Raw genomic sequence first — 12,512 nt, 5'->3', positions numbered from 1 at the left:
CACTGAGAGTTCTCGTCGGAGTTCACGCGTCCTGAGAAATTGATTCTGTGCACTATCTACTGAACAATACCGGAGTTCATTCCTGCATCACTAGTACACCAATCAGTGGAGATTCTGTGAGGTACAAAGCCGCTTCCTGTTTGCACCGGCGTAAGTGAAGCAGAAATGAGTTGCACGCACTACTTAAAATGCGTACACATGCCATATCTATGCTGTGCGGTGAAATATTCTGTACAATTCTGAATCTGTTGACGTAAAGGCAAATGACGGCTGCATGCTCGCACACAGCGGAAGACACAGCGGCCCATGCACTTGCCGCAGGAAACGCAACCCTCTCGTTTGAGGGAGCAGGGCGACGAAAGCTTCGAAAAAAAAAAGCCTTACGCATTTTTGCGCGTATTTAAGTTTTCTAGCGCAAAGACGAAGCGAACAAGCTATTGCTATGGGAGTAGGTATAGCCTGGTCACACGTGCATTTTCACGCGTATAGCCGTCCTTGACTTGTGAAACGCACTTCGCCCCGACGAGACGACGCCATCTACGCTTAACGAAAATTAACAATTAACGATGTCTTCTCCGATCGAATGGGTCGTCTCAATGATGCGTTTTTGAAGACTGGTCCATTCAGTGGCGCGATGAGAGACCGTTGCTCCAAACGCCCACTGTACCTGTCGTACTTACTGTATTTACTGAGCTTACTTTACTTATTACTTAATTTCTTCACAAGCACACGCGAGGGGGGGGGGGGGGTTCCCATGTCTTTGATATACATCTATAGAGTGTGCTTAAACTACCGACATTTATTATCGATCACGTGACGTAGAGGAAAGCAGAAGCTTGCCCCCCCCCCCCCGGTCGGGCCGGTGAACCCCCCCCCGAAAAAAATTTCTGGCTACGCCACTGACGGACATCAACCAAAAAGCCCCTTCATCGCTTTGTTGAGGCTTAAGCGTGCCCGCGACAGGCCTGTCTGATCCTGGCCGGAAAACATGCATGTTTGCGTGTGGCTTACTAGTGGAGGCGATGCCCCATCGATACGTTTTTCCTAGCTACAGCGCTTATCACGTGCAGATATGTTTCTCAATTAGGCTGCCCATGCAATATCTTGGAGCGCTTTCCCGACCGAACGTGAACCACTGGGTACCTCCAGATGTCATAGGTACAATCATAAGTTGGCCGTATAACCATTTTAGACAGGTGTGACTTCGTCTGCACGCTAGAGTCGCCTCATGACAGTGGTAGTGGTGCAAATGTTTCAAGATTTAGTTTAACCTTGCTCAGTTGTTGCCACCGTTTGCACAGACTGTGTCAGACTAACGCGAAAACTACATTATACGAAGCGGTAAAATCTGTGAGAAATCCTGCGTCACTTGGAATGAAGGGACGCTTTCCATATTGTCGTATGGTTTCGTACACAACATCTAGCCAAGGTGCATGCAAGGTAAAATACAAGTTATTTATTTATTATTGTTATTGATTGTGCAAACTTACTGCGGCTAGTGCGCAACGCGAATGTATATGGAAATAAACTGAACAGCTGTAGGAGACCGACCATTCAATACGAAACGAGTGCGCCTGACAATTTCAATTAGATACAGTCGTATATGTTTCCAAGAACAAGCCGGACGCAAGTGAATCGGCGGTTTTTGCGTTATTTTGGTTGTCTTCAAGCTTCGAAGGCATACCCGAAAATTTAGCAACACCTTTTATTTCTTAGTGCGAGCAAGCCGATATATCATTTATAAGGAAGCGACCGCGAGTCGAGAACTTTCTTTGTTTTCTGGCAGAATGCATGGTCCTAAATATTTCAAAGCAGAACGCGCCTGCTGCTGGCGTTACTTACTTTCACTTGAGGAAAGCCAGGCTCTCTGAAATCCCGTTCATTTTCAAGAAAGACTTGCCTTCTTTCTCAGTGTGAAGCCTCGCGTAGAATGTCCTCATCGTGAGGATATACATATATATTGTTGCGTGTTGAGAAATACTCGTTACTCTAAGTGAGCCAGCAGCCCAACCGCGAATGGCTCGCGAAAAGAGCCAGCGATGCCCGCAGTTTGCAAACAGGCAATGTTTTGAAATAAAGAGAGAGAGGAGCCACGATGGAATTGGGCCACATAAATCTTTGTCCGCGTTTTTTGGCGGTCAAACATGAGAACACTCGGAAGTGGCCAGGCACAGTCACGCGTATTTTTCGTTCCTTGCTGAATTACATTGCTTTCTTCCTATATTTAGCACCAGCAGATTCATCTCGTGCCACTGTGCATTGGTATCAGACAATGCAAAAAAAAAAAAAAAAAATGCACAGGCTAGGGGGGGGGGGGGGGGGCAGTGAGGGCACCCTTAATCACACCGCATTGTTTAGAAGGGCTGACCTCGTGATGCTGCGCCTCATATAGCGCTGCCTCCCAGAAACAAAGATTGCGAAGTCAGCACGCTTTGAAGGCATTACCTCAAGCCTCGTCTGCGAGCATTCATGTATACATCCCTTGTTCTGCATAGCTCTTAGGGCTGCCTGGTGCCGCCATGAGTAGTCACTTTTAGATTTGCTAAAGCGAAGATTCGCCACTATAGTGAACAATATTCCATGCTATTCCAGGATATAACATGACCTTGTTTAGTTGACTGCAGGCTTGCCCAAGCATAAATACTAAGGTTTGTCTTGCTATTGATTTTCAGTTAACCTAATGCTCTTTGACTTGCTATATTCATGTGGCTGTGCTGGTTGGCTATAGCTTTCTGCTGCTGATCATGAGGTCGCGGGTTCAATTCCCCTCCTTGGCGGCAACCTTTAGTTCAGGGCGATATGCGAAAGTGCTCGTGAAGTTATATGCAGTGCATGTAAAAGAACTCCTAGGTTGTCAAAATTAACCCGGAACGCTTTACTACGATGTCTCTTATTACTGATTTTTCACAGTACTGATTTTTCGAACATTAAACCACATGAATTGATCAATAAATCTTGCTGTATTCTTACGAAGGTATGAATTTGTAAACTATAAGGACTATAATTTACTTCCAGTTGATTTACTGCTTAATATATAAATAATAATGGCAGTAGCTTAACGTTCTTGCTAAATATAGATATTGACGTATGGTGGGGATGCGTTGGAAATAGCAGTCCATATCAATTGGTGCAGGTCTGAGCATGGACGACCTTTCGTAGTTCATCTTAGCCCCCCTGTCTAGAATATATCGATGTCACAAGTTATGGAAATACTGTGGGGTATTTCAGAGCATTCCAGACTTTATTTCTAAGATAAGTTACAAAGGTCTCATATTAATTCAAAAGAATAATATTTCTATTTAGAAGAAAAGTCTAGCTTATTAGAGTTGAATATTTGACTAATCTCGAAGCTACGCAAAAACCGCAAGTGGTTGTATCAAGCATTAACACGTAGAATCATTTGTCCACAATTTTCAGTAGATCCGAGGACCAATAAGTTTGATCGCAATTGTGAATGACATTATAACAAAGTAACGTCACCACAATTCACAGTACTTTTGTCCCTGCCCCGGAGTCAGTTGTATGAAGTTGGCATCTAACACAGCAAGTTCTACAAGTTATGGCAATTTTTAATGGCGACGAACAGGATTGGAAATGATTATCAATAAGTAACCATAAGTCCGCCCGTTAGTAGTCACTTTAACGAGCTTATCAGCGTTGGAAGTGTGGCAATGGCATTCATTTAGACAAAGCTGACAAGTGTTATGTGACCAAAGATGTACGGAATTTCATTTTTTTGTTGGCGCCTCATACACTACCGCAATTTCCGTTTGTACAGTCTATGATATATCATAGTTGTAAAAATTCGGTTAACAAGTCTGTCTTCTCATGTTCGTTCACCAAGGAACATATACAGCTAACCTCTGCCCCACCCCCAAAAAATGTAACATAGCGTAACCGAGTCTCGCCCCGCTGATCTTAAGAACGATAGCGTTGGACTCTCAGCGTAAGTTTAGCTTGTCGGCCCTAGCGAAATCCAAATTTACAATCTGCTCCACTAGGCTGACAACTACGAATTGTACTGAAATTAAGGCAGTGGGCCACGGTGCTGGTGAAGGAAGAAGACAAGTGACGCTTGCTCGCCCGCTTCGCCATAGTTCCCTTAGACTTGTTTTGGTCTACCGTTGAAACTCTAGATCGAGTGCTGCTAGGCAAACATCCCCATTGCATCTGGTGGAGGCGCTGGGTTTCTCTTCCACATCCTGGAACTCCGCAGTCGGACGCTACCACCAGCTCCTGCGATGAATCATCCCGGACCGTCCCAGGCTGCTGCTCCCGTACCCCCGACCATTGTCTGCCCTGGCGTCATCCGGCAGTGCGATCCTACTATAATTAGCGGAGCAGACGACCTCGACGTCGAGGACTGGCTCACCGAATACGACCGTGTAAGCGCATATAATAAGTGGACCGACCGCGATAAGCTCACTAATGTAGGCTTTTATTTGATGGGCGTGGCGAACCTATGGTTCCGAAATCATGAATCAAGTTTTACCACCTGGACTGCTTTCACGAGCACTTTGACTTAGGTCTTCGGCCGTCCTGCCGTTCGCCGCCTTCGTGCTGAGCAGCGATTGCGTGGTCCGGCTCAACGTAATGACGAGAGCTTTACCAGCTACATTGAAGACGTGCTCTCGCTCTGCCGGCGCGTCAACTCATCCATGGACGAAGCTGACAAGATCAAGCACATCATGAAAGGCATCGATGACCACGCCTTCCAGATGCTCGTCGCCAAGAGTCCCCAGACGGTAGCCGAGGTAATTCCGCTCTGTCAGCAGTACGACGAGCTGCACAAGCAGCGTGCATCAACACGTTGTGCTGCTCAGCAGGATACCGCGGATCTCGCTCCCTTGGATTTTAGCCGTGACGCTGCCGACATTTCTGCTTTAATGCCGCATACTCCATATTTACGCAGTACGATTGACAACGGCAGCTCTGTGAAAATTCTTCACTTCTAGGAAGTGAGAAATGCAGCGGTCTTGTCGTCTGAAAGTATCAGAGAGTGTGCGAGGTAACGGTCCTTACATTCTCACTACGGAGGGGGGGGGGGGGGGGGCGGAGCAAAACATTTCCCATTCTAGATCCTCTGAACATCAATGCGAACTTGCCACGCCACTTTGCAAAGTCAGATTTAACAATGACAACACTGACTCATTACTCAATTGTCTGTTGAACCATTCACTAGCAACACTAAAGAAAATAACAGTGAGAAAACCTGGACCCTCTGCTATCAAGGAAGTTTTTCTTGAAGATAGCCTGAAAGAAGAAAATAACGCTGCTGTTTTTAATGGTCGCTGGTAGGCGCAATAATCACGCAGAACTTCGCAGTTGATATCATTCCTTGTTTCTCTCACTGTCAGTGCTGTCACAGTTGACTTCAGTACACTGACTTTTAGCACATTGTCAGAACTTAGTACTATAGGCTCGTTGTGATAACCACCTATTAGTGCTGAGGGATGCTGTGTCATTGTTGGCTGTAGACAATATGATGTACCCGGTCACGTTTCTCATCAAGAATGAAGCCTTACTTGTAACCTGTTTTTAAGAGACAGAGAGAAAGAGAGAAATACAAAGTTTAATGGTAACTTGCGAGGTTATCCTATAGGGATAGGCTTGGCAGGCTACCCTTGTTTGTTGGTTATGAGGATCCTACACAACACGTAGATTATTTGGGTGGCATGAGATAGAGAGAAAGAAAGAAAGGGAAAGAAAAACAAGGAGGTTAGCCAGGACACTGCGATAATAGACTAGGCATGTATTCCGCTGGAATCAAGGAAGTAATTTAAATTTCCTTCTTCGGCGCACTCCCGGACCGTAAATTTATTCTGAACAGTTCCTTTCTTTGCATGAGGACATGTCTTTTGATAATAAAAGAAACAATTTTCCCAACGAAAAATCAATCAGCTCGTTTCAGCAGTGCCGGCCGTGTGCTTAAGGACTCGAACACGCATTTACATCTCTTCGTCGTTTGCCCTAAGTAAGAGAAAGCAATCAAGTGAAGGCCAGTCCCTCTAAAATCCGAAGAGTACAACGCATTACGCGTTCCTCCAAAGTTGATAGATGGAAGCGATTTTTGATTGGGCAGATGAGTCCAGCATGTAAGTTCGCCTGTTCTAAATGAAATTTATTTTCTGCTTTCGATCGGCAGTCTTATCAAGCAGCAACACGACCAGAAAAATAAAGCAATATGGCTACAAATAAAGCAAATAAAAAGCCTTGTGCAATTCAGAATAATTTTCAAAGAAAGAGTAACACTATTTTAAACAAGGATTACTGATTAAACGTCGGTAAAATCGTTATTCTTAAGAGATCAAAAGTGAATAAGATAGCTTCAAAGATTATAAAACAGAAAATATACAGAGTAAGCGGCAGTCCTCAGGTCCCTTGAAGGTAGCAGTTCCAAATGACTTGTGTATGCATTCCGAGTGCATACGAGAAAGCTTAAAGCAATATTCATCACAACTCTTGCTGTTGGCTTGAAGACGTTGCTAATAGCATGCTTAAAACGGCTAGTAGCCAGGGATGCTGAAGACCATTTTCGCACCTTCGATTGATCAGCCGCCCTATATAAAATGTTGACACTACCACTATTGACCTGCGTCTTTGCTTAAAAAGTCGTTAAGCATGAAGAATTTTTTCCGTATACAAGCTCAGTTTCTCTCATCCTACGTTTGAGAGACGTCTGTCAGGAATAATCATCACTGAACAGCGTCTGTGTCTGCAATGAAGCTAACTGTGCTGGCGCACATCATCTACCACAATAAGTGCTTTGACATGGCGGTAAGCGTTGGAAGAAGAAAAACACCCGTATCGAGCGCTTTTAGCAAGAGTCAGGCAAGAGGCATTGACCCGTAGCTTACCGCTTTTCTTGAAGCGCAAAATGTACTCGTACAATCCTATCACTACAATCACACCTGTAATAATATATGGAGCCGAACGAAGAAGGCTAACTTGTGGACCATGCAACGAGCCATTGAACGAAAAATATTAGGCGTAACGCCAAGGCACAGAAAAACAGCGGCTTAAATTAGCTAATGAGCGAAGTGGATATTCCAGTGTACATTAAAAGGAATAAACGGATTTGGCCATAACATGTAATCCGCAGGACAGAAACCGATGTTCTATTAGAGATACAGAATGGGTGCCAAGATGCCAAGAGAAGAGGAAGAATAATACATTTATTTTCAGGGCAGATGAGTAAAAGAAGGGAAGTGCAAACGACGACGGCAATAAAATTGGTGGTGTGATAAAGTTACAAGACTTGTTACAAGATGGGGTCAGCCGGCGCAAAGCAAAGGAGATTGGAGATCGCTGGAAGAGGCTTGCGTCCTTCAATGGACATAAATAGGCTGATAATGATTGCGATGTCACCCAAAATGATCGACGGTCTTGTCTTCCAGATGCATCTGGACATAGTTGTACCACGTTAAAAATTTCTTTGTTTTATCAGTATCTGTTTTCGTACTCGAATCTATGTCTCACTATGAGTGACAGCTATGTTATCTTCACCAGACATAACGCCAGCTCTGGGCTCCATTGGCTGAGAACAGAAACAAGACCATGGTTACGCTAATCTTTCAAAAATGCCAATAGAAGCATTTTATGATTTAAATAAAGCGGTACATTAGTGAAGGTAATTTGGTTGTGCTATTGCGATGTTGCATAATGCGAATATGTCCGCTTATAAGCAAAAATGTCTCATCAAGGTTATGTGAACAAAAAATTTCATCGAACGGTGACCGATCATTGGATGACCGACCACAATTGGTCGCAGGGCCATGTATATGAGATGCGCAGTATCTCCTTGAAACTGTGATCCGTGAGAACGTTCCAGCTATACAGTAATCCCGCAAAATTCATGATAACGGCTGGCCATGATGGCGGTATGTCTGCAGGCACCCTGATGGCAGCGCGATCTGGCCGCAGCACTTGGAGTCAGCCTGTTTCTATTACAGGAACGATGCCTCGTACCTGATTGTCTTCGAAAATGTGAACGAGAGGAAATGAGCTCAGGTTATTTTCTACAGTACCTTGCTCCGCACGCATAACAATGATATCGTTTAAATTTACGCTCTATTTATTTGCGCAAAGCAGTCATGCCCCAAGAAAACTGAGTTCTACCATAACGTTCGTGCAACACTGTTGTTTAAAGCTATTGTTGCACAAATGAACAAGTAAATAAAACCATGCAGCGAATGCAATTTAACCTGCTCGCATCGGTGTGCAATAATTTACTAGTAATAAAAATTAAACCTTTCAAATTGTTTTCCGCAGTTACAGAATTCATGATGGAGTTGCGTTGAATGATTTAATGTCTGACTTTTGCGTATTTTTTTTTTCACTTTGCCCCTGCTTCTGCGTCCGAATTAGGAAGAGACGAAAGCTAAGCTGAGCCCGGCATATAGGATAAAATTATGGCCCTCTCTTGTTTTATTACATACATGCTTTAAGGCATACTTGAGTTGAGGCCGATGATTCATGAACACTTTGGCCATTGAGCGAGATACGCGATGGAAGAAAAGTCTGTCACTAATTGCGCCTATGTACTAGTCAAACTGACATAGGCAGCTTTTTGAGGGAATGCTCGGTCCTGTAAGATGCAGCCTGGCGGTGCACTTAGTACATTATAAAAAAGATAAGGTAAACTGATTGGTTTATTGCAACACGTGAACGTTGATATCCGAATTTTTACCCATATGTGCACACTCATTCCGGAACGTTTTATTGACTACCACAGAAGCTTCCACTGGCTACAACAGACTCTTGATTTATTCTGCAATATTATTGCACGAAGGAGATCCCAGAAACAACAGCCAACCATGCACCGACAAATACTTATTCCGATGATCGTCATAAGCAGTGGACATAAGCGAGTGGTTTGTAGCGTGAGTGTAGTTTCTGGGCAGCAAAAGCTATAACAACGCTCGCCTCTGTGTTCGGCCGGGTTGTCCAGTGTCGATGAAGTGAAGGATAATAACAACAGCCACCACTCCAATTACGAAAAAAAAAATAAGAACCTGCCTGGGCTTTCGTCCGTCTTCGTCAATACTAGCTTTTTGTAAATACATAATCTGAATGGCTTTGTGGAGTAACAATAGCTTTACCATTTGAGGTGGTTCAGGAGTGGGTGCGACTGTTATTCAGTATTATCTCTACACGCGTTTCTTATATTACCTTAGTAACACTACAGTAAAACTTCGTTATAACAAAGTTCAAAGGGCATTCTAAAATACTTCGTAATGTACATTACTGCCCCTTAGTACCTCACTGCACGCACCAGCCTGCGCGGCGCCACAGTGAGAGACAGAAGCGTGATGACGATAATGAGATGCTGCTGATGTGCGGCTGCGCGCAGTGGTGAGAAAGACCAGTGTTTCTCGACTGCTTATTCAACGCGGTGACGCAGTAACTTTAGCTTTTGCACCTAATTTATGCTGAGTGCACGGAAAGCGCTTTACTCGCATTGCAAGCATCGGCTATTTATTTTTTTTTCCTCGGAGAGAAATCTAGTTCATTCTATCGATTTTCAGGACAAATGGACTTTGTTAAGACTAGGTCTTAAATCGTGAATAGCTAGGTACGACGATTTCAAGAGTGACTTCACTTACTTCGTTATATTTATTATTTTGTAAGAACCAGCTCCGTAATAACAAACTTTGGCCGTATACTTCTAGAAGTTACTCCCATGTCCCCAAGCTTACTTCGGACAACTATCCTACCACACATCGCAGATGTAATACGTAACTGCAGAAGTAATAAATCGTTTTGCGGTTACGTAATATTCCATAAGTGCAAGAACCTCGCGTTGGTTGAACCCCGATAGAACATAACCGGGGCATTATTTCCAGCTTTTTTAAAGCCACACAATTCGGAGGTAAGAAGAGAACGCCGCCGTATCTGCCGCGATGCTCGAGACGTCTCTGCTCTGCGTTTGATTCCTTTGCTTCATCCGCAGCTGGACGTGCACGACCGGCGGCAGGGATGCTCGTTGTGGCCTAATGAGCGCGTTTTGATGAGGCTGGGGGAGGCGGGGGGGGGGGGGGGGGGTCGCCGATGCAGGCATTGATTTCTCCGTGCTTACGAAGTCGCACGTCCACCCGTAGTCTAGTGTATACAAGTGCACTCTATAGAAACCGTGTGTCCTGTTAACCCGTAGTCGAGGCAGTGGAATATACGTTAACAGTCAGAGCAGCATGACTTTTTCCTGCGCACGAAGTGACGGCGCATTGCAGTGGAGCAATATTCCCGTATGAAAACCGCATAGATTCCGTCCTGTTAGCGTGAAGCAATGTTGCATTGAACCTCTGGTCCAAAGCAGTATTGGACTTCCGGTTCACCTGGAACAAAGGACACGAAAAAGGCAACCGAACTGAGTGAAGGTCTCCTGACAAACAAAAGAAGGAAATGATTATTTGATGTTCGTCTTTAAAGGGAAACTGAAGAGTTTTTTTTGAAATAGAAATATTTGCGGTGTTTTGGAAAGCTGACACAATATTATTACACTCTTGACATTATTTTCTATATCTTGCGTGTCGTTGCGCGGCAATCGCCCATCAAATTTCCTGCGTAGCTCCGCCCTCTGCCATCTCCTCCTCCCTGGCGAGCGCAGCGGAAAAAGAACAGGGCGAAAGGAGAACCACCGGAAGTGGCGGCAACATAACAGTAACGTCAGTCGTCCGCCCAGTTTACTGGCTTGGGAGTGGCCGGTTGTGCGTATTCTTTCGGCTTTCTGCACCAATCTACTGTAAACAAAAAGAACGTGTGTCTGATAAGCGTTCGCATACCTCAGTAATCTAACAGTTTACATGGCATAGCAAGCTCGTGATGATTGCGTTTTGCGCAGTGTTCCGCTGTGAAATTTACGGTGGTCGCGACGGTGTGCTATTTAATGGCAATGATCGCAATAGTTTATTCCCCACAGTGGCGAAAAAGAAATAAATTAGCTATAAGAAAGGTGTTTCATTTTTTAAAAATACTTCACCGGCAGCTATTACCGTCAAAGCTAAACGATATTTTAATAGGGCACGAGATATTGCGGATTGCCTGTAATCTCCATGAAATAAAGAAAGCATCGGTAAATATAATATATAACTAATGATGGGAGAATTTCTGATAAGGTCAATTCTCACACAAGTAGCAATTCGTAAGCAGCATACTATCAAAGTCCCTCTTTCATAGGCGGTGTAATGGAGAAAGTAATGCAGCCCACCAGTATTGCCGACGTCGCATGTGTGTGTTAATATGACCCGTCCTACCATATTTTATTTCAAGACGAGGGCCATAATTTTCTCAAAGTTGCGGTACAGAACCGCTATGAAAGACCACTCCAACATCTGACTATCCACGAAGCCGAATATCTTGCAAGTTTCATAGCGAGAATAGAAAATAGGTGCAATAATCAGGACTGGCAACGCAATTCAAAAGCCGCAAAGACGCAGGACACGTCGAATTACTTTCAAACGAAAAGGGTAAAGTTTCCTTCTCAAATAAACCGCATTAATATGTCCTAACTCTATCCAGTGATCTCTCATGCAACAGGTGACCCAAACACAGCCCAATATTGAAAAAAATCAACGCTAGTAAAACTTCGGAGCATGTCTGCTTCTAAATTCTTGCGCACGCTGCGGCGTGCGCAGGTCCAACCCAGACTTCTTGTTCTAGGAAGCTTTTTGCCATGCGATTTGACGCGTCCCCTTATCGACGGAAGGCAATTCTATTTTCCCGCAAGGTCTTTAACCTTCGGATGCATCTGAAAAGTGCAAATGATACGGCTGTGAAGTGCTGCGAGTCAGGGAGCCTTTTATATTGTTCGTAAAGAGGTAACTTACCACTTGCGTACATATATCGCTGGGTCCGGACAGGCCGCCAATGGAAACTGAGCCTGGCAACGTTGAACACGCGCACCCTATCGAGTGAGGCTAGTAATGCGTAGGATGGATAACCGGTGGACCATTAGAGCTACAGATTGGATACCAAGACAAGGGAGCACAGTCGAGGACAGCAGAAAACTAGGTGGAGTGATGAAGTTAGGAAATTCGCAGTTGGAATCAGCTAGCGCAAGACAGGGCTAATTGGAGATCGCAGGGAGGGGTCTTCGTCCTGCAGTGGTAATGAATATAGGCTGCTGCTGTTGCTGCTGCTGCTGCATGCTGCTGCTGCTGCTGATGATGATGATGATTTTTTCCTATTAGCTACAGGCGAAACGCCCTCCCGGGATTGAAATACTCATTTTAGCGAACTGTGCTCTATATGTTTCAAACCTAGGACGTTGTTTATTCTTACAAAACATTTTTACAGAGAAGCTGTATATGCCTATAGACTGAAACACTCGTGGTCCAGCCACAGGAAACCTCCGGCGGAAATAAACCTATCGAAAACCTATCAAAAACTCGCGTTTCGTTCACTTGGTATATAGCAAAATTGGCATGGAAGGGTACGAATGTTTGACTAACATGACTGATAGGTCCTGGCATCAATCACGTCACACGCTCGTCAGTTACGTTACGATTAACGAT

Source organism: Dermacentor silvarum, chromosome 6, assembly GCF_013339745.2.
Source record: "Dermacentor silvarum isolate Dsil-2018 chromosome 6, BIME_Dsil_1.4, whole genome shotgun sequence".
NCBI lineage: Eukaryota > Metazoa > Arthropoda > Arachnida > Ixodida > Ixodidae > Dermacentor > Dermacentor silvarum.
This window is presented reverse-complemented; position numbering follows the sequence as displayed.